At 53.5% G+C, this 12,869-nt stretch overlaps 1 protein-coding gene across 6 annotated transcripts in view; it reads left to right on the top strand.

The window, feature by feature from the left end:
* The first annotated feature begins 365 nt into the window (after nucleotides 1–365).
* PIK3R2 (phosphoinositide-3-kinase regulatory subunit 2) overlaps nucleotides 366–12,869 on the top strand; it is a 36,483-nt gene continuing 23,979 nt past the window's right edge. The window contains exon 1 of one of the 6 annotated variants that reach the window (XM_037885887.2): nucleotides 366–515. The gene's annotated coding sequence lies outside the window, so the exon portion shown is untranslated. Of the gene's footprint in view, nucleotides 643–8,833; nucleotides 9,045–12,869 lie in introns of those variants that run through there. The other 5 variants (XM_037885889.2, XM_043535677.1, XM_043535678.1 and 2 more) reach the window with 5 other exon arrangements.

Below are 12,869 nucleotides of genomic sequence, written 5' to 3'. Positions count from 1 at the left end.
GCCCCGGCGGGGGGGACCCGGACCCACCCCCGCCCCGCCCCGCCCGTTCTCTCGAATCACCCTCCTGCCAAGAGCGGGAGCGCGGCGGCCGCTCGCAGACGGACACGCCGGTCTGGGTTTCGCCCCCGGAAGCTTGTGCCCAGATCGGCGTGTCCGTCTCCGGGGCTGCCGGGCTCTTTTCGGGGTTCAGGCGAACCCGGCTCCCGCCACCCGCTGATACTTTAAAAAAATGGGTGTGACGTAACGGCGGGGGCGGGGGCGGGTCGGACTCGGGTGTTTCCGCCCCTGCTCGGGACTCGCCGTTGGCTCCGGGAAGGGGGCGGGGTTTTCGCTTCGGGTGGCTCCGCCTTCGCTCGCGGGTTTTCGGGAGAGGGCTCGGGTCCTTCCGCGGCACCTCGGCTGTTTCCGCCGGGCGGGGCGGGGCGAAGCGAGTTCGCCGAGCTCGCTGCTGCCTGGCTGAGGCTGGAGGGACCTGGGGCTGCGGCGGGGCGGATGGGGCTGGCGCCGGCGGAGCGGTGGGTCTCGGGCCCGGTTTGTGTGACTGTCGGAGCGTGGCTGGGCTGTGTGCGTTGTACCCCCCGCCCTGGGGAGGTGGGGGGGCTGTGTGCACTGCACCCCCCTGCTCTGGGGAGGTGGGGGAAGGTGAGCTGGGGGGGGGCTGTGTGCACTGCACTCCCCCTGCTCTGGGGAGGTGGGGGAAGGTGAGCTGGGGGGGGGGCTGTGTGCACTGCACCCCCCTGCTCTGGGGAGGTGGGGGAAGGTGAGCTGGGGGGGGGGCTGTGTGCACTGCACCCCCCTGCCCTGGGGAGGTGGGGGAAGGTGAGCTGGGGGGGGGCTATGCGCACTGCACCCCCCTGCCCTGGGGAGGTGGGGGAAGGTGAGCTGGGGGGGGCTATGCACACTGCACCCCCCTGCCCTGGGGAGGTGGGGGAAGGTGAGCTGGGGGGGGCTATGCGCACTGCACCCCCCTGCCCTGGGGAGGTGAGCCGGGGAGGTGGGGGGTGGCTGTGTGCACTGCACCCCCCTGCCCTGGGGAGGTGGGGGGTGGCTGTGTGCACTGCACCCCCCTGCCCTGGGGAGGTGGGGGGAAAGTGAGCTCGAGGTGACAGCTGTGTGCATTGCAACCTCCCATCTCAGGGTGGGACAGTGGGGGGAGAGGCTGTGTCTATTGTATCCCCCACCCTAGAGCGAGGTGGGTACGGCTGGATGCGTTGCACCACTACACTTCAGGGAGATAGTGCACGCATTATGCCATCCCATCTCCTGGAGTGGGAGGATGGTATAAAGGGACTGCTGTCTGCACTGGGCTCCCGATGCAAGGGGGTGCTGTATGCGTTGCAGCCATCCCAGAGGAGTGCAAGAGCCCCAGCGCTCAGAGGAAGATGTGTCTTGGGTGATGATGCTCTTCCCTCCGGGGGCCATTCTCAGTTTGCCTGAGGAGGGGGGTGCAGGACCTTCCCCGGTGCTGTCCGTTGGCTGTGGGTACAGGGTAGGCTGGAGTGGTTACAGGGGGATTTTGAATGTAAAACCCCAAACTCATGTTGACTCCATCTGCCTGGCTTTTTACTTCCTCAGAAACCATGGAGTGGGTCTTGGCTGAGCCTGGCAGTCAGGAACCTGGCCCTGAGAAGCAGTGTATGTGGAGGGTGTTTCTGAAGCCTTGTTCCAGGCTCTGGCTGGGGACAGGCAGGCTCTTAGCATAAAGTGGGTTTGAAATGGCTGTAAAATGAACTTGGAGCGCTGCCCAGGAGAGGTGTGCGTGTTGGTGACGTGAGTGGTGCCAAAGGCCCCGTCTGGGATCTGGACCCCACTGGGCTGGGCCCTGCGCAGATTTGAAAAGAGAGAAACCCTGCTGGGGCTTAGTGTCCAATGCACTGAACAGAGCATGGGGATCCAACAGACAAGCAAATGAGTGCGGTGGAGACTTGGCATGGTCCATTGTGGCTCTAGAGAGAAAGTTGGTGGAGCAGGCAGTGACATTTGCCTGTAGAGGCCTAGTTTGGGGGGAGGAGGATGGGATCCTAGCTGAGCTAAATGGCCTCTCCATGCAGACTACATGGAGATTGCTGCTTGCAGCTCTGTCTGACTTTTGTTGTCATTTTAGAGGCTGGCTTTAACCCTTTGTGTCAGGCGTGATAGTGCAGCTGCCTGTAAATGGGGATTGTGGGCATCCTTTTTGCATATGGCAGAATCCTGGAGCCTGATGATAGGAATTCACTCGTTCTGGGGGGTCTCCAGGCAGAAAGCCTCTTTCTTTGGCTTGTCAGCTGTAGTCTGGCCTCCTGTGTATTAACGACTGCCTGGCTTGGTTTCTCAGTCATGTCTGTTTGGAAAGTTTAACATTTTTTAAAAATGGGAATAATGGCCGGGCTGGGAGAGGGGCGCCTCTCTCCCCATCTGTTTGTGTTAGCAGCTGGGCCATTTTGCGTGTGCTACCCAGAAGTACTGGGACCGACTTGAAATGATTTTGTAAAATGAAAGCTGAACCCAGGAAGTTGGTGGAAGGAATTATTGCCTTGATATGGACGGCTACTGATGAATACTTCTTAAACTCATTGCAGCTGGAGGATTGGGTTTAGAGTAAGAGAAGTCGCTACATTTCTCATCCCTTTGGATCAAGCAGTCCTCTTCCCCATGTAACATTACAAAGTCCTAATCTATGCATCATAGATATCTGCCTTCTAAAAGACAGGGGCAGACCTGCAGCAATTCTGACCTGTTTATAGTATATTTTGCAGTTTCATTTATCAGATTGCAGGGACGCTCTCATTCTCTTTGGGAGGAACTTTCTTCTGTGTCCACTGACTCCCAAGGCTGATGTTTAACACCGGGGTGGGGAATAAAATCTTGTGGAGTTGCGTGGGATTTGGCTAGCTGAGACCCTTCTATCACTGCCCCAAAATGAGCTCCCACAAAGTGAGAAGGTGTGAGGACCCTGAAATGATATGGGTGCTTGCTTACGCTGTCTCCTTTGGATGCTAAGCAGCCTTTCTAGTGACAGGAATGGAACAGTGGCCTCCTTTGCTCCCCCGTTAATATATACAGCATTATTTCTTTTATTTTTAGGGCAGTTCTCAGAACCACCAGGGATTTCATTCTGTGACTCTTGCTGCAAGAGCAGAGAACGAAGACAGCTGAGTAAATACAGCCTAAATAATTTTTCTACTCTCCCCCCCCCCCCCCCCCAAGTTTAACATGGGAGGGTAAAGTAGTGTGTTAGCCCATGCTGCAGTCACTAATATCTCCAGGATGTGGGAAAGGTTAGGTGATAGTTTGGTTTCTTCTGCGATTATCTATTTGTACTCTGACCTGTTGGACTTGCTCTCAGATCCTGCTGCGGAACTCAAAGTAGCCGTTACTGTGTCCCCAGCTCTCATTTCTTAAGATACTTGCATCTTGGGTACTTCTAAGGGTAATTACTCCAAACCCCTTATTTTGAACTCAAAACAACATTCATCAACTTTGCTCTTAGAATGGGAAAAAATCCTGCCTCCCTCAGCCAACTCTTGTTGGACCAAAAACTCTGGGTTGGGAGAGAAGCCACAAATCAAATGGAATCCAATGAAGAATGGACCTGGCTGCATCAGTGCCTCCGTTGAGGAATTGATGCATGTTTCCAGTGGAAAATATTTATCATATTGGAGGCTCCCTTAGTTCCTGAGAGAGGATCTGGAGCGGCTGCTGCCTGAAGCCAATGTGATTTGAGTAATGGGAGATAAGCTGAGAAAGGAAAAATGAACTCTGAGTTAGACTCTAGCTCCCTCAGCTCAGTAACTTGTGCATAATTCCAAATATTTCAGGGAACAAATAACATTATTCCCAACAAATGCCTCAGCTGAAAGAGTGGCTACAAGCTTTTGAAAGATTTTCTTATTGGCTTTGGAATTGTAAGTGATGAGTGACATATCCAAAATACAGTTAGCCTTTTATTTCTGAAATTAGGTATTCCAGGAAACCAAACATGCAAATAATATGCTTCTAAAATGGGGGTGATTTACTCTGGCTACTCAGGGATCCAAATTAAGGGATAACTGAGCAATGGGACAGTTCTAGCAGGGGCACTTTTTTTTATTCCTTTCCAAACATTTCAGATACCCCTTCATGCCCACGACTTCAGTAACAAATCAACTGCAGAATGCTGCATTAACACTGCAGAAGTTCAAGCAGGAAGCAGCCTCCCCTTAGCATACACACAGAGTAACAGTCATGGACAGGACGCTCGTGGTCCTTTGTGTCCATGCTCTTGGCAGGAGGAGGCAGCCAGGTTCAGGAAACTCGGTCTATGAGTATATCGTCATTGCAAATGAAAGGTGTGTTCCTAACTCGGGTTAGCAGCTTGAGTTCATTCGAGTAGCTAATCTGAGTTAAAAGCCGAGTTGCTGGGTCTACACTGCTAGTTTAACCCGAGCGAAGAACACACCACTCTTTGCAGCGAAGATACTCGTAGTCTCTGGTGAGAGATTATGTGAAAGCAGCCAGCGGCCGGGACTGCAGCCCACACACAACAAAGGCATCCAGAGGAAGAGGCGCTTGTGGTGCTTGGCAAGGAGTACTCACTGCAAAGGCCACTAATCCTGAACCTGGGTATTTCATGTCACGGGGGACCAAGGAGGCCCCCAGCATGCCTGGGAGGGTCATGACTGTCACCTGCCAAGAAACTGGAGAGCCTCAAACAACTTTCACCTTTCAGTTCCCACTTCTTTTCTGTGGTGAGAGCCAGTAATTGAGTGTATTGCAGCTTCCGTCTGACTGTGCAGATACTCCCCAGGTAAACGCTTCTCACTTTCACTCAGGTCAATCCCTCCCTCGTGCTGTGCCCATCCCAGAGTTCTTGCCTTGTCTGCTGTCATGTCGCATCTTGCTCAAACTCTCCTATAAAGGGGCTCTTTCCAGTGAGGCCTCCCTGGAACCTCACCCTCATGCTGTGATCTCATCCAGCCTCAAGCTAAGCAGGGTTGTGCCTGGTTGGAACTTGGATGGGAGACCGCCAAGGGAAACCCAGAAACGGTGTCTGTGAGTGGTGCTCTTGTGAGTCAGTACTGAACCAGCGCCTGGGGATGGGAGCGCTGTACTGTTTGGCATGTTATCATTAAGACTGTCATTGTTTGTCTGTGTTGCAGTAACACCTGTAGGCCCCCATCAGGGCTCTGGTTCTAGGCGCTGTACAGACACAACGAAAAGATGGTCCCTGTCCCGAGAGCGATGGGAGTTAGTCTGCTTAGGTGCCTGGTGGGATTTTGGTGCCTAAAGACCTTTGAAAACGTGGCCCCATGACCGTCAAGTGTTTAGAATGAATAGAGCTCCTCTCCCACTTAGTTTTCAGTCCTAAATTGGAATGAAGGGGGGAAACAAGCTCTCCTGCTGCTTCATCTCCCCGTTGGTTTCCCAGCTTTGAAGGAACTAGTCCAGCTGAAGACAATGCTCTCAGGGCACTTGCTAGCTAACCTGACTCCCAAAGGAAGTGAGGCGCAAAAGCTTTTCCACACAACTGGAAGTGCTCCCAAAGGGAAGATGTAAATATCAGCGCTCGTGCTATTGTAGTGACCGAAAATAAAACAGATGTGTACTGCAGCACGTGACATAATTCTGGGTCCAGTTCTGTTCAATAGCTTCATCGCTGATTTAGATAATGGCAGAGAGAGTGCACTTATAAAGTTTGCGGATGATACCAAGCTGGGAGGGTTGCAAGTGATTTGGAGGGTAGGACTAAAATTCAAAATGATCTGGACAAACTGGAGAAATGGTCTGAAATAAATAGGATGAAATTCAATAGGGACAAATGCAAAGTACTCCACTGAGGAAGGAACAATCAGTTGCACACGTACAAAATGGGAAACGACTGCCTAGGAAGGAGTACCAGGGTAGAGCAATCTAGGGATCATAGTGGATCACAAGCTACTTATGAGTCAACAGTGTAACGCTGTTGCAAAAAAAGCAAACATCATTCTGGGATGTATTAGCAGGAGTGTTGTAAGCAAGACATGAGTAATAATTCTTCCACTCTACTCCGCACTGATAAGGGCTCAACTGGAGTATTGTGTCCGTTCTGGGGGCCACATTTCAGGAAGGATGTGGACAAACTGGGGAAAGTCCAGAGAAGAGCAACAAAAACGATTAAAGGTCTAGAAAACATGACCTATGAGGGAAGATTGGAAAAAAAAAATGGTTTGTTTAGTGTGGAAAAGAGAAGACTGAGAGGGAACATAATAAGTTTTCAAGTACATAAAAGGTTGTAAAGGAGGAGGGAGAAAAAATTTTCTTACTAACCTCTGAGGATAGGACAAGAAGCAATGGGGTTAAATTGCAGCAAGGGAGGTTAAGATTGGACATTAGGAAAAAATTCCTACCTGTCAGGGTGGTTAAGCACTGGAATAAATTGCCCAGGAAGGTGGTAGAATCTCCATCACTGGGGGTTTTTAAGAGCAGGTTAGACAAACACCTGTCATGGATGGTCTAGATAATACTTTGTACTGCCACGAGTGCAGGGGACTGGACTCTCGAGGTCCCTTCCAGTTCTATGATTCTAAGATTGAGACACATTTACAATATCTAGCTTGAGCTGACCTCAACAGCTAGATGTTTTCCTGCAATTCTGTAATTAAAAAAGCAGCAGCACCCTTTAACTCCTTAGAGCTGGAGAGAGAGCTCATTGGCGCAGTCTTGTTTTTTGTTTAAAAGATTTTAGGAGATTATAGGAAGTTTAGGCTTCAACGTAGGTTTTCATAGTTTCAAATTTAACAGTAAACAGATTTATTTTTAAAAAGAAAAATGTTTACATAACTGATTTAAATTAAAAAAATCCAAATGTGTTTGTTTTATCTAGTGTTATGGTCTCCCACACTGCGTGGGGTTTGGGTGGGGACTTTGGGCCCTGGGGCTTTGGAGACTGCTTGCCTACTCCTGATTGGGGTATGTAGGCTGGCTTGGTGAAGAGGGGGCGTGATGGGAAGTTGAGGTTTGGTACCCGGGTCCTGGAACCCATACTCTGTGTGGCGGCCAGGAGAGCAGAGTTGCTCCATTGGCTGTTGGGGGTTTGGGGCTGGCTATTCTGGAGGTGAGGGGATTGGGGCGTGAGGAGACCCTGGCCTGGTGGTCGGGGTTGCAGGATGGGATAGACCCTCTCCGAGCAGAGGATCCTGGTCTCAGCTCTTCAACAGCTGATGCTGCGGTGTCTCCCCTGGCCTGCTGGGGCCTGTGGTGGCTGGGCTCTTAATCACTGTGGTGTCAGCGCCACCCCTCTGGCGGGACAGGAAGCAGCAGGGGCAGTCTGGGCTGGAGCTCACTGTGAAGGAGTCAGGCCCTTTTCCTGGCCCGCCCCCTCCAGGATGGGATCACCCCACTAGCCACCCCAGCAGAAGCGGGGATGCCCATGTCAGCCTCCCTGCTATGGGACAATCACAGCAGTGCGGTGGGGGCTCTCTGGCCATGCATGTCTCTTGAAACTCAAACTTCCACCCAGGACGCTGCCAGGAATTAAAAAAACAAACCCAAAACCCATGCAATTTTTGCAGCCTCACCTTTGGGACCTTTGTGCTGTGGCACGGAGTGGCTACTTGTGTGCTCCCCAGGAGAAGCCTGGTGGTGAGGGAGGCAGTCAGTGCATGTGTTCAGAACGGGCTTCCACCTCCAAGTCAGTGGGGGATTCTAGGGACTATGGGTTTTTTGGGGGCCGGGGAAAACAATCACTGTCTTTACGCAATGTTAAACCACCTCCCTGCTGAGGGCATGCCCCTGGGACAGGCATGTGCATGGCCCCTATCCCTGGCTGACTGCCCTGCTGTGGCACTTCGCTCCCAAGCGTTGGAGCTGCTGGTTCCCTCCAGATATCTATTTATGGGATTTGGCACATAAGCCCCATCCCTTAGCACAAATTCTGTCATCTGCTTTCCATTGGGCGCCCAGGTTTCCTGATCTGTGGTTGCCGCTGCGCGCACACAGTTAAGCTGCTTTCCTGGATTTGTGGCGGGATGTAGAACAACTGTTTCCCCTGCAGAGGACAGGCGCAGACACCAGAGATGTGGGCTTGTTTGCTTTGAATAGGCTTTACCTGGCCCCTGCTGCACAAACGGCTGGGTTGGCTGAGCCAGGAGAGTGGGCTGGTAAGGGGGTTGCTTGAGCCCATGTCTGAATTCAGTTGAGCTTTACTCTTGTGCATTCGAGCGAATGCGTTATTGTCGGAGGCTCTGTGGAGAGGAGGCAGCATAGAACGTGGTCTCCCTCCGAGTGTGGGGGGGGAGGGGTGTTGTGTGGGGGCACTTAGATAGTGCACCACTGTGGAAGAGCAAACACCCAGGCTGAAGGGAAGATGTCAGGGTAAGCCATCTGGTTAATGGCACCCCCACGCCTTACCCTCATGGAGCTGTGGGATCCTCTGTCCGGAGAGACTCCTTGCACCACTGTTGGTGTTTGCCTCCTTGCATCCCTTTCGAAAACCAAATGGGGCATGTTTATCCCTCCCCCATCCTGACTCGAGCATAGAGGTGCTTTGTTGTGCCTAAAGCTTTGTGCTGGGATTCCCGGGGATGTGGTAGGTGCTTTGTTCCCCCTTAGCAAGAGAGGCGCTAACCCCAGTGCGCCTGTTCTCCATTCTGCTCCAGGGTTCTCTGCTGGGACTTACCCTCCACGGCAGAGGAGAAACTGGCACATTCCTTGGCAGCTTGCGCCCTTCCTGGTATGCAGCAGCTGCACGGCGCTGCTCAGACCCCCTGCTGCTGGGGCACTTGCCACCGCTTTGCTGACTCTTGGCTGTCCCCCCCACATCAGGCAGAGTTCAGAGGGGCGAGGGGCAGAAAGCTGAATTTAATCCTCTCCTTCTTTACGTTGTGGAGTATGAAGTAATATTTTCCTGGCTGGAGCTGGCTGAGTTCTGGAAGCGAGAGCTCTGTTCCGCTCGGCGGCTGCCGTGCCAGGACAGCGTGAACTCGCGGTGCCCTTGCCTGGGCTGCAGCACTGTGGTTTGAGATGTGCCTTTCCTTCCACCGTACCACCGGCTTGCTCACATTCATCGTGTTCTTCAGGCATCGAGATTCTGGGATCCGAAACAGGTCAGAGCTTCTGCAGTTCTCAGTGGTGCTCCAAAGTGGCTCCCATCCTATAGCTTAGGACTTCTTGCAAAGTGGGGCAATTTTAAACAGTTTGCCGTAGCCTACTCAATCAGAGATGAAGGAGGGTGCGTGGTTAGGGCTTATGCCCTAGGACATGGGAGACGTGGGTTCCAGCCCCTGCTCTGCCCCAGACTCCCTGTTTGACTAAGCTGCTCTGAGCACTGGGGATAAGGACACTGATAAATACCTTGAAGATTGTGAGGCCCTCAGATGCTGCCGTAGTGGGAGTCAGGTGGGGCTGGACAGCAGTTTCCCCACCGTCCCAGTGCCAGGGGCTCAGAGGAGGATTTCACTCTGGTGTTTTAAAGGTGCTTTTATCGCAGTAGCCCCATAGGGGGCCAGGTGCTGTTCAGACACATAGTACAGGATGGTCCTGCCCAAAGAGCTCGTGGTCAGTCTGTGCAGATTACGACCTGGTGCTCACCTCACAAAGCTGCCTGTGCAGGGGAGCTTTCTGTTCACGCTGTTTCACATGGGCAGCCAAAGTTGCAGGATTACTGCAGGCTTCACTCTGCAGAGGCCTCAAGCAGCAGGCAGGGAGTCTGCACTTGGATATTGTGTGTGCTGTTTAACTGCTCTGGGTGTGTGACAGCCTCCCCGGCCAGAGGGGAATAGGGACTGCAGGCACTTCAACCAGTGCAGGGAAAGGTTCACTGTATCCTCCACTGAAATGCTGCTGTGCAGCTCCGTACCCTGCACCCAGGGGACTCACAAGGGCTCTCCCTCTGCCTGCCACGGCGCCCCAGGGAGCTTCTCTTCCCCTTCTGCCAGGGTGGAAACACACTGGTGTGTCACAGGGCGGTTGTGCTTAAAATGCAGTCCTGGAAATGGCCTGCTTCATGGTGTGCCGGTGGCCTGGGTGTGAATCTGGCACCTAATCAGCAGAGAGATTCCAGAGGAAGTGCCTCCCTGCAGTGGGTTGTCCCCTCCCACACCACCTGCAGGCACAGTCTCCCGGATCGCAGGTTTGGAGCCAAAGCTCTGGCAGGACTTGGCGCCTTGGTTAAAGTCACAAGCCCAGATCCAGACAAACCGGGGAGCCTTGCAGTAAGGCCGGTCTGCGTGGCTCCGTCACTACCCGCATCCAGGCTGACGGCAGAAAGGGGGGGGCTGTGGATGCCACCCCATGGCTCTGTGTCTCTGTGGTTTACCAGGTTGTCATGTGAGGGGTCACAATGGGAAGAGGAATGGGAGGTGCCAGCAAGCATCCCTTGGGTGGAACTAACGATCCCAGAGGAAGAACTTGCGGTTCTGGCCTAGCTGCAGTTAGGATGAGGCTGGCTGTGGTGGAAACCTCGTTTGGGGTCCTGGGACAGATTGCGTGCTGCTGGTTGGTGAGGCCAGCTGTAGATGCAGAGTGTCTTTTGCCTGACTTTTGGCCACTGGTGAATCATGAGCCTGTAGTCACAGAACTCAACAGCTAGGGAAGAACCGGCTCCTTCTAGGACCTGCCCCTGGGTGATGGTGTGGCTGGGGTTTGCATGGAACATCATGGGCCCCTTTGGGGGCATCAGACTAGGGCAGAGCTTTGGGGGCATGAAATCCTAGACTGTGCCATGCAGACCGGGAAAGAGTCTTGGGGCCAGACGTTAAGGAAGGGAACGTCAGGACCCTCGGGTCCCAGACCCTCAGCTCTGCACCAACTACATTAAGAATTCGCCCAAGTTCCCATGTGGGGGAGAGTTGGAGGTTTGACAGGGGCAGTCTCCTCCCCCCAGCTGCACTTGGTGTGATGCAGTGGGGTTATCGCTGGGGAGGGTGGCAGTTTGTCAGCCTGGTTCAGGTTTTGAATCTAACAGAACTCGCAGGTACCCAGCTCCTGGCTGAGAGGAGCCTTCGCTTTGCTTAGCGGGAAGAGGGTGCAGATCGCTGCCAGACAAGTGAACTCATGGTTACAGACATTCTCTCCCCTCACCTTCTTTGCAGTGTCTTTCGTGGCCATCACCTTGCTGTTTCCTATCCACCGTGTCTCCTCCTTGTGCATCAGAACCCTGTCTGGTTCATAATCTGTTGGCCGCCACAGGTCTGACGATACAAAGTGGGGAGGGCCTTATAGAAGGTAGAAATGGGGTCTCTGAGCTGCATGCCCACTTGTTCTTGGGTCTGTGGAAGCTGGTTAACCTCTCTCTAGCTGTCCTCGTCTGTGAGCTGCTGTGTTAACTCCCAGTCTGTAAAGCACCCTGAGACCTGCACACATACAGAGGGGTGCTCCAAGGCTTCAAGCCAGTTCCCTCAGGATTAGAACAAAAGCACCAGCAGCTTTCAGTGGGGCTGGCATCGGAGTCCAGAGGGATGTTGTTCAGGGTTTGAGATTTCCTGGGTCCTGGTGAACGTAACACAGAGCTGTCTTGTCTGTGTACCAACATGGAGCCTTTGGGTGTGAGTAACTGAATGGTTTGTCATTCTTTCTCCCAGGGTTCCCAAAGCCTGTGTCAGGAAAGCGCTTGGATTCGGGCAGAGAGCTAATGCTGTTCTGGGGCTGGAGTGGAGCTCATTGCTTTTGAGAGCAAAGGGGAAATGGGGTGTGGTGCTTGGAAAAAGGTGTCTGTAAACACCCCCCCTGCCCCAGTGATACCAGATATCCAGGGTGCTCTTGCGGCCGCATGACAGTAACTTGGATACTCTGTTGGGCGCAGAGGCTGAGTTGTCTTGGGGAAGCTGGAGGCAGCTGGTGTCTGGACAAGTCCCACGTGAGTGAGCACAGAACCCTGAAGGGGAAATGGTAAGAGCTGGACGTGGGACTGGCGCAGTGAGCTCTGACTGGGCCCATCAGTCTGACGAGCTCCTGGGATCAAAATCCTGACCCTGAGCGGGACTCTTGTGGGTTCAGAATGAGCTTTCTGCTCTCACCAGGAACTTGGTAACTGACAGACACCTTGATGTTACCACATCATTCATTTGGTGTCCCTGCATACTAACCCAGCCCAGCTGGGGGCCAATGGGCAGCCCCAAACAGACCCATCTCTCTTGGTCAGTAGCAGCTCTGCAAAAACACATGGCTTCCTCACAGGGCAAATTTAAAACATCCATGCATTTCTAATTATGGGAAGGAGCCTCCTCGTGCCTCCATCTCAGCAGCGTTTGTTTACTCCTAAAAATAGCCCTGGCTTTTGCTAGCTGGGTTCGTGCTGGGGGCTAATCAGATGCGTGCTGGGGGCTAATCAGATGCTTGCTGTCGAACGGGCTGGTTCCTGTGACCTTCAGAAGTGCTGCTCCGAATGCTGTCAGCGTGACTCCATAGAGATGGGGATGTGCCATCTGAGCGCACCTCGCACAGTCTCCACTGCTCCTGTAGCACCTGGAGGTTCAGGCAGGGTCAGGGCTCTGTTGTGCTGGGCACTGTGCGAAGGGAAAAGGGGGTGTGGAGATGGTTCCTGCCCGGAACGCCCTGGGCCAGCACCGTAGCCATTCTGCACTCCCTCCGTGGCTGGCTTCCAAGCTTGTGCGCGTCTTCTGGCTGCAAAGAGAACTTGTCAGATGCCAGGGTCGGAGGGCCAGTGAAATCTGGAACCCTGGCAGGAACTGGACTCTGTGCAGATGGTGAGCGGCTGGAGGAGCTAACTAAGAACAACAGCAAAGGGAACAGAAACCAGAAGTGTGTGAACACTGCTGAGGGGAAGGTGCTGTTTGGGGCGGCATGTGAGCTGTGTGGGGCAGTTATTGTCACTGTGGTCGCTGAGTGCCCAGCATGCATAAGTGTGATGATGGTCAGCGGGGAGTTTAGACTGGACATGAGTCCTGCACCAGAGCTGTGCCAGGCCATGC

Source organism: Chelonia mydas, chromosome 25 (assembly GCF_015237465.2).
Source record: "Chelonia mydas isolate rCheMyd1 chromosome 25, rCheMyd1.pri.v2, whole genome shotgun sequence".
In the NCBI taxonomy this organism is placed as follows: domain Eukaryota; kingdom Metazoa; phylum Chordata; order Testudines; family Cheloniidae; genus Chelonia; species Chelonia mydas.
The sequence above is the reverse complement of the archived record's forward strand: the minus strand, read 5'-3'. Positions and strand labels throughout refer to the sequence as shown.